The sequence below is a fragment of the Galeopterus variegatus genome, unplaced genomic scaffold, assembly GCF_000696425.1.
Source record: "Galeopterus variegatus unplaced genomic scaffold, G_variegatus-3.0.2 Scaffold4722, whole genome shotgun sequence".
In the NCBI taxonomy this organism is placed as follows: Eukaryota; Metazoa; Chordata; class Mammalia; order Dermoptera; family Cynocephalidae; genus Galeopterus; species Galeopterus variegatus.
The window spans coordinates 132,057-146,017 of NW_007730833.1; positions in this window are offsets into that span (position 1 = coordinate 132,057).

The window sequence follows — 13,961 nt, forward strand, 5'->3', positions numbered from 1 at the left end:
TTTTTAATGGTCATGGGAATAGTTGCGGCTAGTAAAGTCCATGATAGGTTGAAAAATGCCTTCAGTTCTTTGTAGTTTTCCCCATCAAGAGGTGGAGCCTGTTTCTCCATTTCTTGAATCTGGGCTGGTCTCCCTGTTGGATGGTGAGAGACCATGGCATTCACACCCCCTTCTCCCCACCCCTGCCCGCACACACACTCCCAAACCCACCAACTGACAGCAAGTCAAGCCCCTGAGGTAGAGCTCATCAGCAGTTGACTGAAGATACATAAGTGATCCCAATTAAGAACAGTAGAAATACCACGTAGCTGAATCCAGCCCCAATTGTGACTAAATCAATGGTTATATTAAGCCACTAAGTTTTGGGGGGTAACCTTTTATATAGCAAAAGCTAATACTGATATCATGCATTGATCGTGCACCAGGAAACACTAGGAATGTCAAGGTAAAACAAAACATAAGAAAATTAGTCTAGTGGACCTATCCTATAGTGTAACTTTGAGATAAATTTAAAAGTGTTTAAATCACAATAATTTTACATTGGTCTGATAACTTCAAATAAGGTGTCTTATTTTTCTAAAAAGTCTAAATAGGGAGGAAATGGATATAAGTAACCTCAAAATAGGTAGAGTAACCCATATCTGAATGAACCATAGAATTTAACTGTATCTTCTCCAATTCTTAAACTAGGTGATCATCGCCACTTCCTACCTTATGACCATCAGGACTAAATACAATATACCATTTATATCTGTTGATGTCAGTCACCATAAGAAACTCAGACCTCCCTAGTCATTCCTAATACTCTGGTCTCTCATCTCCTATACACTTTTGTACAACCCTGTCTCCCCAAACCTAAGAACTCCTTGGGCTTGTCATCAACAGAATCTGTGAGTGCCAAAGTTTACCTTCTGTGTGGTAAAACTACTTACTGCATACATCTTTTTTTTTTTTCCGTTCTCTCTCTCTAGAAGGAAAAAAAAAAAAACGCAAGCAAATTGGTTTCTGAAATTCAATAAAAAGTCAACTTAAAAGAGTCTCTGAGTGTATCCTACTGTCTATGTACCTTCTTTCCCATCCCTTTACACAACACCTAAACAATGATTATGTTCATAATCCTAAGCCTTTGCAAGATTATCAGTCATCAAAAAAAAACCAATGATGTTTAGTTAATTATACCTAATATTGAATGGTTAGTACAATATCTAGCTCAAAAAGTGTTTCATAGATGAGTAAATGAATATTAATTATCAGTTAACATTAATTAAAGAACATAAATTAAAACTTCCTCCACCAACTTTAGATAATTTTAATTTCAGTAAGCTCACTTCTTGACCAAACATTCCCTTTAAACTTAATAAAAAGAAATCTGAGTTTAGTATTTTTAAAAAGTGTAACATTAGCTTAGCATATGTATTAGTCTGTTTTTGTGTCACTGTAACAGAATACCTGAGACTGGGTAATCTATTAAGAACAGAGGTTTATTTGGCTTACGATTCTGGGATAGCTGCATCTGGAATAGGCCTCAGGCTGCTTCTACTCATGGTGGAAAATAGCAGTCCAACCTGTGGGTACAAGGAGATTACATGGAGAGAGGAAGCAAGAGAGAGAGAGAAGGGAGGTGTCAGGCCCCTTTAAACTAAGGAATTAATAAAGCGAGAACTCACTCATTACCCTCCCCCCAGGGCATTAATCTATTCATGAGGGATCCACCCCCATAACCCAAGCAGCTCCCAACACTGCCACATAGGGGATGAGATTTCCATGTGAGTTTTGGGGGGACAACATCCTAACTCTATCATCATACAACACTGCAATTCTGCTCCTAGATCTCTACCCAAGAGAAATGAAAACATGTCCACAGAAAGACCTGCACACAAATGTTTCAAGCATGATTCATAACAACCCAAAAAAGTGGAACTCAAATATCCATAAACTGATGAATGGCTAAAAATAATGTGATACATTCATACAATGGGATATTATTCACCAAAAAAATGGAACAAACCACTGATACCGCAACAATATGGATGGGCCTCAAAAATATTGTAGTAATATTTTAAGGTAACAAACACAAAAGACCACATATTTTAAGCTTTAATTTCCAAAACAGGTAAATCTTTCAAAGCAGAAAGCAGATCAGAGTTTATCAGGAGCTGAGGAATCTGATAATATGACAGGGCACTTGTGAGGACGGGGAGGAGAAATTTGCAAAAATTCTTTAAAAATATGAAGTGGTGGAGATAGTTTTACAATATGCCAAGAAAGTTTTTAAGTAGTAATTAATTCTTAGTCTTTTGTTTGTTTGTTTTGTTTTGTTTTGTTTTCAGCTCAAATCCTGGAGCTTAGTGTTTTCAGCACCATGCTCTAACCAACTGAGCTAACTGGCTAGCCCTTCTTAGTTTTTAATAGTATTATTTTCTGCAAGATATAGAGAATGAAGTAAATTCCATAAAGCAGATTAATTTGTTCCTACATATTTAGTTTGTGTGAAGTCCTTTTCACAAGTACCTTTTGTACTACATCTACAAAAATTATTTGAACTATTAACTGCGATATATGTTTACATATATACTTTGTTCTGGCTCAGTTGAAGGTTTTTTCTGCCAGAACCAGAGGTATCTTCTTTATTCTGCTAAAGCAATGCAGTGAACTTATTAAACTGTAAGATGGTTTGCTTTTTTAATTTGCTAAATCAGTTACTATTCCACATTAAAAATTTCCATTAAAGTGGCAGTTAATGTTAATAAGGTTGCTTTATTATGGTTTTTTAATATGACAGTAATCTATAATTAAACTGTCATTGTGAGGTATTTATCACTGTAGTGTTAATATAATAAAATACACCAATAAATTAATTAATAAATTAATAAAATAAATGTTTGCATAATGTTATATAGTATGTAAGGTAACTAAGCACATTTTCTTTAGGATGTAGTCCATCTTATGTTTCATTGAAATGTTCATTTTGTATTTTTAATACCATTCAGCAAGCTTTGCTCATGTTCTATTATTGCTCTGAAATGTCAAAAATAAAACAAAGGGAAGAAATATTATTTCTGTGAGAGAAGATACATTATAGTAGTTAAATTAAGTAGACAACTTTTAGTTTGTCAGACTAGGGATAAGAATAGCATGTATAGGGCCGACCCCGTGGCTCACTCGGGAGAGTGCGGCGCTGGGAGCACCAAGGTCGCAGGTTCGGATCCTATATAGGGATGGCCGGTGTGCTCACTGGCTGAGCGCAGTGCGAGCGACACCACACCAAGGGTTACGATCCCCTTACCGGTCACACACACACAAAAAAAGAATAGCGTGTATAATTAAAATCTGAGAAATCTATACTGCTATTATTCCACAATAATAGTTGAGTAGTATAACATTTTGGTTTCTTTTATGGTCTCTTCCCCAGTAGAAGACCAAATACTAATGCAATGATCAAAAAATAAGAAAGTGATGAGAACATCCAAACTGAACAAACATCTGAACAGTCTAATGAGAGAATTGTGTTTGTTGGCTTCAGAAAGGACTTAATATTAAACAAGGGAAAGTTAACATAGTCTGTGTCTCTATCATCCTTTAGAAATTATACTTTCCAATAGGAAATTGCTGACAGGACAATTTGAGAAATTACATTGTTTTCAAAAAGGTGACTAGAAGACGAATTAATAATAAGTACTTTATTAGTAATAATAAATAAGTAATTTATTAGTAATAAATTGTGTTAGGAATGAGGATGGGGAACTATTAGATTAAAACCAGCAAACTATATGATTGGATTTAGAATGAGCAGAGGGGTTTGCATAATGGCCTGAGGAGCAAGAATGTTTGACTCTTACCCTATTTCCTATATATGAAAGGGATACGAGCATAAGGGAAATGAAAGTGTCACTGGTGCTCCATACTCTGATGATTAGCTCTATTTAAAAAAGGGGAAAAAATCTAGATTGGAAAAAGTAGGGTTTCTTCCAAATCTAAACCACTGCATCTTGCCCCTCTCCCTGGCTATATGGAGGAAGGAACCAGAAGGGTGGTCTGCCAGGAGGGGGTGGAGAAGGAAGGTAGATCCTGTGTAACAGCCCTTGGTTAGTTCACCACCCGTTTTATCCTTGGAGACGACAGGTTGCGGGCAAGTGTTGCCTTGTGCGTTAGGTTCCTCTTGCTGCTATAAAAAATTACTACCAAGTTAGTGGCTTAAAACACCACCAATTTATTATCTTATGGTTCTGGAATTCGAAAGTCCAAAATGGGTCTCACGGGGCTAAAATCAAAATGTTATCAGGACTGCATTCCTTTCTGGAGCCTCTGGGGGAAATCTGTTTTCTTGCCTTTTTCAGCTTTAGAGGTTGTACACATTATTTCCAGCTTCTAAGGCAGCAATCGTTGGTCAAGTCTTTCTTGTCCTGATTCTTCTGCCTCTCTATTTCCCATTTAAGTATCCTCGTGTTTACATTGGGACCATCTGTATAAAACAGCCTAATCTCCTTATATAAGGTCAGCTGATTAGCAACCATAAGCCCCTCTTGGCATGTAAATTAACATACAGGTTCTGGGGATTAGAATGTGGATGTCTTGTTGGGGGTGGGGTGGGTATTATTTGCCTACACACTGTGTAAGACCTTTCAATGCAAGTGATTCTACCAAATAGACTGCACAGAGTTGCAACTCCTACCTGGGTAGGAAACGAGGAAGGCAAAGGAAAGAGGCATCAGCTTTCTGGCACTAGGAGAGAGGACAGGAATGTGTCTGCCCTTAAATACTCCTTTATGTTCTCTTTTAGCCCATAGACTCTGAAAAGGGTCCAAATAGTATGCTTTTAAATTAACTCCAAGAATACACTACTTTAATCCAAATATTAATCCCTCTTACATTTCTCCTCTACCAATACCCCAAACTCCTTATCCAGAATAAATTCTGAGAATTATACAACAAACACATGACAACATAACTCATGTAATACACGGCCAGATGTATTAGTGAAGTGAGAGCCTCAACTCACTGGAGCATAACATGACTATTTTCCAAATAGTTGCTTTAACTGTGGAGTGTGGGAATAATCCCTTCTCACTGGGTAGTAAACAATCCCATTCCACAACTTTTGGGAGCTTTCTAGTGATAAGAACAGTCTGATTTTAGCTTCCAAGACCAAAGTCTGGTGGTTGATTTTTTTAATTTTTAAAATCATCTCCTGTTTATTTTAAAAGCTCATTCTTTCGATACTACCTGCTACCTCATCTTGAAACAAAATATGTGTATGTAGGACACCTACAGGAGATTCCCTCTTCCTCTGGGCATCCTTCCAGCTCATAATTTCCAAATTCTCTTGTCTTTTCCTGTCACCATACCTAGTATATGAGCAGATACCTACAAACTTTTGAGTAGTTGTGTTGGGGCCTTTCTCCCTTGACTTGAAAAAGTACCACATCCTTTACCATGAGGAGGGAAAAAATAACCTCTCAGTGTGTTTGTGTGCATACTACAGGGGCAGAGGTGATAGTATGAAGGTTAAGACCCATCCAGTGCACAGCAGTACCCATTATGAGGCCTCCTTCTGGCAACACCTTAATTTCACATACCCCTGGGCTTAGGCATTTTCTCCCAGGACCAACAGCTGCAGCTGAAAGAGCTGACAGCTTCGACCACCCGCTTTGTATTTACCGGTCTAGGTTACAGCCTAGACTTTTGAATTCCTTCAGGAGTATTTTACTATGGGGTCCTTGCTTACCTTTCATGTCTCTGGGCTTTGGGGAGGCACCTACTCCTATCCCAAAATACTCCCTTATCTCTAAATCTCACAGAAGAGTTGCAATATGGGCCTTTTTTTTTTTTTTTTTTTTAATTTCGAGGTTATTTGGGATCCTCATGCAAGTTACTCTGTCCTCTCTGCCAAGGTCTGCACACGGAGACAGGAACAAGGAGAGGATGCCAGCTTCCCAAGTCAGACATGCAAAAAAATGAAGTTGGAACTGTGCTTAAAAAAACTCAAAATAGAATACAAAAAAATTAACTCAAAATGGATTTTAGAAATTAATGTAAGAGGTAAACCTACTTAAAATACTTAGAGCAAACATAGGAGAAAGCCTTTGTGATCTTGGATTAGGCACTGGCTTTTTTAGATATGACAGCAAGGCACAAGCAACAAAAGAAAAAAAAATAGATACATTAAAATTCATCAAAATTAAAAATTTGTGCTTGAAAGAACACTATCAAGAAAGTGAAAATCACCCACAGAATGGGAGAAAATATATTTAAGTCATATATATTATGATAAACTCATGTCTAGGATACATACAGGACACTTACAATTCAACAGTACAAAGATAACCCAATTGTAAGATGGGCAAAAGATCTGAATAGATGTTTCTCCAGGAAGATATACAAATGGCCAAAAGCACATGAAAGGATGCTCAACATCATTGATCACAAGGAGATGCAAATCAAAACCATAATGAGATACCACTTCATACCTATTAGGATAGCTATAATCAAAAAGACAGACAATAACAAGTGTCGATGAGATGTGGAAAAATTGTAACCCTCACACACTGCTGTTGAGATGAAAAATGGTTAAACACTTTGAAAAACAGTTTAGCAGTTCCTCAAACTGTTAAACATGGAGTTATCATATGATCCACAAATTCCAATCCTAGATACACCCAAGAGAAATGAAAAACCTATGTCCACACAAAATCATACCCAAATATTCATAGCAGCATTATTCATGATAACACCAAAATGGAAACAATCTAAAAGTCCACCAACTGATAAATGGATAAACTATTGTGGTATATGACACAATGGAAATCATTTGTTAATAAAATGGAATGGAGTTCTGATACATGCTACAACATGGATGAACCTTGAAAACATGTTAAATGAAAGAAGCCAGCCACAAAGGACCCCATATTCTGTGATACCGTTTATAAGAAATGTCCAGCATAGGCAAATCTGTAGAGACAGAAAAATTAGTGGTTGCCAAGGGATGGGGAGAGAAGTGAATGGGGTGTGAGGCCTAGCACGTATGGAATTTCCTTTTGGAGTGATAAAAATATCCCCAAATTCAGTATTGGTGATGGTTGCACAACTCTGTATTATAGTGTGTAAATTATATTTTAATAAAACTGTTATAAAAAATTGGTATGGTCACTTAGGGAGAAAGTGTTTAAGAAGGGAACAGAGGGTATACAAGATTGACATGTGAGAAATTTCTGTTCTTAGAGGTTGGGTATGGAAGGAGGAGCAGGCAAAGGAGATAGAGATGGAATGCCAAAGAGGCAGGAGAAATACACAAGTGTGTGGTGACACAAGCCAATTAGAAGTGTCTCAAAAAACAAAGTATTGGTCAACAGGAACGTTATTGAGAGTCTAATAAGTTGGGTACCAAAAGATGACTACTGGATCTGACAAAGCATTATCTTTATTTCCTATTAGACTGTAAGTTTCATGAAGGCAGGTTGATAAAAGCATCAATTTATGTGGAATAGCAGAGACAGAGCAGGCTGGAGTGTGTGGCAGACTGAGTGGTAGAACTCTACCTGAAGGACTGGAGACAGTAACTGTAGACAGTCTTTTCTGTCTGTTGAAGGAGGAGAAAAATAGGGAGACAGCTTGCAGAGGATACTAGGTAAAGGGAGCATTTTTCTTTTTTTAACATAGAAGATACAGTTCCTAGGTATGGACTGGGGATTGATTGGTTCCAAGACCCAACCCCACATTCCCCACCTCCCTTTCACCTCCCCCTCCCCACTCTTACCACCTGTGGATACCAAAATACCCACAGACTATGTTAGAGCCATAGATGATGGTGATGATTCAATAAATAATGCAGGCTGGCCGGTTAGCTAAGTTGTTTAGAGCATAGTATTGTAACACCAAGATCAAGGGTTTGGATCCTGGTAATCCCCATGCCGGATCATCCACCTAAATAAATAAATAAGTTAATAAATAAAGGAAAGGGGCTGCAAGTAAAGGACTGAAATCCCCAAGATCGTGAAAAGTCATGTCATCCCAAGAGGAGATATGTAACTTAAATGTGAAGAGAGTTATTCTTCCATTTAACTGGAGGGTTGTTGAGCAAGGTTCTAAACTCCACTCCTGGGATGTACAAGTAGCCTCGGAAAATAAGACACAGTTTCTTTCAGCTTGGCATGCAGGACAGTCTGAAAGCTACTTTTAATGATCCAGAATTCCTTCTTATTTTGCAGCCAATTTGAAGATTCAACCAGAGTAGACAGCCCGCTTCAGTATTTCAGCCAATCAGCAGTTCTGCACAAGGTCCCAGTCAATCCATTTCTGGAAGCATATTTGCTTGAACTTAGCCACGAAATGACGTGTTCTTTATTCCATTCCTCCAACGACCTCATTTTGCAACCCCACTCCTGTCCATTCTGGTAAAAAGGAAAGGGGTTGTGAATATGTTCACACACACGTTATTCTTGTTCCCATGTCCTTATCAAAAAAATTTCATATTATGCTTTCATGGGGGATTTTGTGATAGAGAGGACAACCCTCTACACTCTCCCCTTTTCTCACTATTTGCCTAAAGTTAACGGGCACAGATTGCCACTTCTACACATTTCTTAACTGAGAACACTTACACGGTGATTAAAAGTGAATGCTGCCAGTGAAATATACTAAAGCATTTCCACAACTTATATGGATTTATCTTAAAAGTATCAGTGGGATTTTATTTTATTTTTTTTAAATTATAAGCAGCTGGGAGGTGGTTGTGTAGAGGGAGAGAGAGAGAAGGAGAGAGAGGAGAGAGAGTCATTTGAACACCTGATTTATATACGCCTTGAAGGGTCTTCCTGGTCTTCCCATTACAGGAAGCAACAAATCACTCCTTTTTTGTCTTTTTTGCTTAAACTAATTTGAATCGGTTTTCTATCACTTTACCTGTAAGATTCCTGACTAAGGTAATTACATATCCCCAAAGGGGAATTGAAACTAGGTCAGGAAAAAAGCATCAAAATAAATCCCAAGGATAGTGGGTAATATTCTCCTAATTATTAGACATGATTGTTAGTTATTTTCATTTACTCATTCATTTACTGAGCACTTTCCATATGCAAAACACCCTAACTTAGGGTAATTAAAATAAGAACATGAAAAAAAAGAAGCAACGGAACAAATCAGAACTTGATGAGTCCAACAGACCAATCTCAAGATACATGGTACACAGAAGGGGGAAATCAATATCAAAAAAACTGGAAAGTCTGGGAAGGCCTCCTAGAAAAGTGGAAAGCCCACTGGGCCATTGAGGTTCCCAGTGATTTGGGATGAAAGCAATTGGATGAAATGAAGATTTGGTGCAAAAAAAACACCAAAAGCTCTTTAAACAAAGTTTTCTAGTATTGGTAACTATGGTGCCACATTTCATAACTGCTTTTGAAGAGGCTTTAAGCATTTTCTTTCTCTCAGAATTCGTGTGGTTTTATTCTTTTTTATTTTTAAGTAAAAATTTTCTTACTTGGTACTGTTTGTAATGGAGATGAGTTGGCATAACATAATTGTTCAACAACTGGTGAATTTATATTTAAAAATTAAAGTAAATTACAAAACATAACAAATGGCATAATTCCAATTTTCATAGAAAATAATACATGTGCATACAGAAAGATCTAAAAGGAGATACACACGAGTGAATTATCAGCAGGTGACTGTGAGTGGGTGGGCATCATAGATATTCTTTATATTAATGTGCCTGTCTGTGTTTTCTGATATTTTAGTAACGACCTGCATAACTTTTGTAATGAGAAAATAATGAGAAACATAAGCACTAAAAAAAAAAAAATAAGAAAAAATATTTTTAAAATATAAGAAAACAGAACACAACCAACACAGGAAGTTGGAAGGGTTGGGCTAATGGAGGATGAAGGAACATCTGGCCAGGAAGTAGCAACGGCACAAGCAGAGACCTGGATCCGTGGGAAGGCGTCTTGCATTGGGGGTTATGGAGGAAGGGGAAGCAGTGAGCAAGGCTTTTCTGCTTGTAACTACTTTGGGTAAGCAGTATTTGATTTGACTCGATTTTGATTTTTGTAAAGGAGTTCATTTCTTAATTGAAACATTGATTTATGGGGTGCAGAGTTATATTTCAATACATGTATACAATGTGTGATGGTCAAATCAGGGTAATTAGCATATTCATCATTGCAAAAACGTATGATTTCTTTGTGATGTGAACGTTTGATCACATTTGATCTAGCCATTTGAGGACATACAACAAATTATTGTTACTTATGGATGTCTAGCACTACAGTATACAACTAGAACTTGTTTTTCCTGTCTTGCTGTAATTTTGTCCCATTAACCAACCTCTCCCTATCCTTTCTTCCTGCTCCATTTCCCAGACTCTAGTAAACACAATTCTACTCTCTATTTCTAAAAGTTCAATTTTTTTTTTCTTAGCTTCCACATATGAATGAGAACATGCGGTATTTACCTTTTTGTGCCTGATTTCACTTAACATGATGTCTTCCAGGCTCCTCCATGTTGCCACAAATGACAGGATTTCTTTTTTTTTTTTTTTTCATGGCTAAGTGGTATTCCATTGTGTATATATACCACATTTTCTTTATCCATTTATCTGTTGATGGACATCCAGGTTGATTCCATATCTTGGCTATTGTGAATACTGCTGAAGTATGGGATTGTATATATCTCTTCCGTATGCTAATTTCCTTTCCTTTGGATAAATACCCAACAATAGGATTGCTGGATCATATGATAGTTCCATTTTTAGTTTTTTCAGGAAACTTCATACTGTTTTCTATAATGGTTGTGTTAAAATACATTCCCATCAATAGCATATAAGAATTCCCTTTTCTCTGTATCCTCACCAGCATTTGTTATTTTTTGTCTTTTTGATAATAGCCATTCTAAATGGTGTGAGATGATATCTAATTGTGGTTTTGATTTGCATTTCCTCAATGATTAATGATGTTGAGCATTTTTTTACATACCTCTTGGCCATTTGTATGTGTTCTTTTGAGAAACAACTATTCAGGTTATTTGCCTATTTTATAATTAGATTATTTGGTTTTTTGCTATTGAGTTATGTTCCTTGCATATTCTGGATATTAACCCCTTGTCTAATGAATAGTTTGAAAATATTTGCTCCCATTCTTCTGGTTCCCTCTTTTCTCTGCTAATTATTTATTTTGCTGTGTGGAAGCTTTTTAGTCTGATGTAATCCCATTTCTGTTACTGCTTTTTGGTTGCTTATTCTTTAGAAGACTTCTCAATAAAATTTTTGCCCAGAACTAATGCCTTGGAGTGTTTCACTTGTGTTTTTTTCTAGTAGTTTAATAGTTTAAGGTCCTACTTTATAGTCTTTAGTCCATTTGGGCTTGATTTTGGTATATGGTAAGAGATAGGGATCTAATTTCTTTTTTTCTGCATATGCATATCCAGTTTTCCTAGCACCATTGCTTCTCTATTCTGTTCCATTGATTCATATGTCTGTTTTCATGCCAGTACCATGCTGTTTTGACTATAACAACTTTGTAGTATATTTTGAATTCAGGTAGTGGAATGCCTCCATCTTTATTACTTTTCCTCAGGATTGCTTTGGCTATTAGGGATCTTTTGTGGTTCCACATGAATTTTATGATTTTTTTTTCTATTTCTGTGAAGAATGTCATTGGTCATCAGTATTTTGATAGGGATTGCATTGAATCTGTAGATCACTTTGGGCAGTATTGTCATTTTGACAACATTAATTCTTCCAATCCACGAACATGGAATGTGTTTTTATTATTTTTACTGTGTTTCCTCTTCAATTTCCTTCATCAGTGTTTTGTATTTGTTATTGTAGAGATCTTTCACCCCCTGTTTAAATTTATTCTTAAGTAATTTATTTTGGGGGGGTAGCCATTGTAAATGGGACTGCTTTCTTGATTTCTTTTTCAGCTAGTTCATTGTTGGTGTATAGAAATGCTACTGATTTTTGTAGGATGATTTTGTATCCTGCAAATTTACTGAATTTGTTTATCAATTCTAATAGTTTTTTGGTAGATTCTTTAGGTTTTCCTATATATAAGCTCATATCATCTGCAAATAGGACAATTCGACTTCATTTTTTCTAATTTGTAGGCCCTTTATTTCCTTTCCTTGCCTATTTGCTGTGGCTAGAAATTCCAGTACTATTTTAAATAAGAGTGGTGAGAATGGGAATTCTTGTCTTGTTCCTGTTTGTAAAGGAAAATCTTTTAACTTTCCCCATTCAGTACAATGTTAGTTGTGGGTTTGTCATATGTGGCCTTTATTTTGTTGAAATACTTTTCTTCTGTACCTAACTTGTTGAGAGTTATTATCATAAAGAGATGTTAAATTTTATCAAATGCTTTTTCTGCATCAGTTGAGATTATCATATGGTTTTTGTCCTTCATTTCGTTGATTTGGTGTATCACATTTACTGACTTGAGTATGTTGAGCCATCCTTGCATCCCTGGGATAAATCCCACTTGATGATGTTGTATAATCTTTTTGATATGCTATTGAATTCTGTTTGCTAGTATTTTCTTGAGAATTTTTGCATCTATGTTCATCAGAGATACTGGCCTGTAGTTTAATTTTTTTGTTGTGTCCTTGTCTGAATTTCGCATCATGGTGATTGATGCTGGCCTCATAGAATGAGTTTGAAAGAATACCCTCTGCTTCAATTTTATGGGATAGTTTGAGCATAATTGGTATTAATTGTTTAATAGTTTGGTAAAATTCATTAGTGAAGTCATCCAGTCCTAGGTGGCTTTTTTATTGTTATTGGGGACACTTCAATTTTGTTGGTCTGTTTTGATTTTCTGTTTCTTCTTGGTTCAGTCTTGGTAGGTTGAATGTGCCCATAAATTTATCCATTTCTTCCAGATTTTCCAATTTGTCAGCATATAGTTTTATATAATAGTCTCTAATGATTCTTTTTATTTCTGTTGTATCAGTTATAATGCCACTTTTTTATTTCTGATTTTTGTTATTTAAGTCTTCTCTCTTTTTTTTCTTAATCTAGGTAAGCATTTGTCAAGTTTGTTAATTTTTTCAAAGCATCAAACTTTTTTTTCTTGTCATTTTTTGGGGGGGTCTCTGTTTCATTTAGTTCTGCTTTGCTCTTTATTATTACTTTTCATCTACTAATTTTGGAATTGGATTGTTCTTGCAGTTCTAGTTTTTGAGGTGCAAAGTTAGGTTGTTTATTTGAAATCTTTCTACTGCCATGATGTAAGCACATATTGCAATAAACTTTCCTCTTAGTTCTGCTTTTGCAGTACATATGAGTTTTGATATGTTGTTGTTCTATTTTCATTTGTTTCAAAGAATGGATTGATTTCCTGCTTAATTTCTTCTTTGACCCATTTGTCATTCAGTAGGATGTTGTTTAATTTCCATGTATTTGTACTATTTCCAAAGTTCTGCTTATTATTCATTTCTAGTTTCATTCCATTGTGGTCTGAAAAGATACTTGATATAATTGCAGTATTTTAAAATGTGTTGAGACAATATGTAGCCTAACATGTCATTTATTTTGGTGAATAATCTATGTGATGAGGAGAAGAATGTGTATTCTGCAGTTGTTAGATGAAATGTTCTGTAAATATTTGTCAGGTCCATTTGGTCTATAGTGTAGTTAAATCTGATATTTCTTTTGTTTATTTTTTTGTCTAGATGATTTGTCCAGTGCTGAGAAATGTATACAAGTCACCAATTATTATTGTATTTGTGTCTATTTCTCCCTGTATATCCAATAATATTTGATTTTATGTCTGGGTGCTCTGATGTTGGGTGTATATATATTTATAATTTCTATATTCTCTTGTCAAATTGATCCCTTTATCATTATGTAATGCCCCTCAGTCTCTTTTTATAGTTTTTGGTTTAAAGTCTATTTTATCTGATAGAAGTATAGCTTCTCCTGCTCATTTTTGGTTTCCATTTGTGTGGAATATTTTTCCCATCCCTTCACT